Below are 217 nucleotides of genomic sequence, written 5' to 3'. Positions count from 1 at the left end.
AAACACAAATTTTAAGACCATTAATATCCCCAGAGAAATAAGGGAAATGCTGCACACTAAGTACAGAATGTTATTTTAAAAAGAAACATTTAGAGAACAAAAAGACGAGTTCTTGGAAATAAAAACTAAAAAAAACATGAGAGCAGACATGTGAAACAGTGAAGGGTTGGAAGATCAAGTTGAGGAAATCTCCCAGAAAGGAGACAAAGAGACAAAT

This window comes from Myotis davidii, unplaced genomic scaffold, assembly GCF_000327345.1.
Source record: "Myotis davidii unplaced genomic scaffold, ASM32734v1 scaffold815, whole genome shotgun sequence".
Classification (NCBI taxonomy): Eukaryota; Metazoa; Chordata; class Mammalia; order Chiroptera; family Vespertilionidae; genus Myotis; species Myotis davidii.
Note: the sequence above shows the minus strand (reverse complement) of the source record.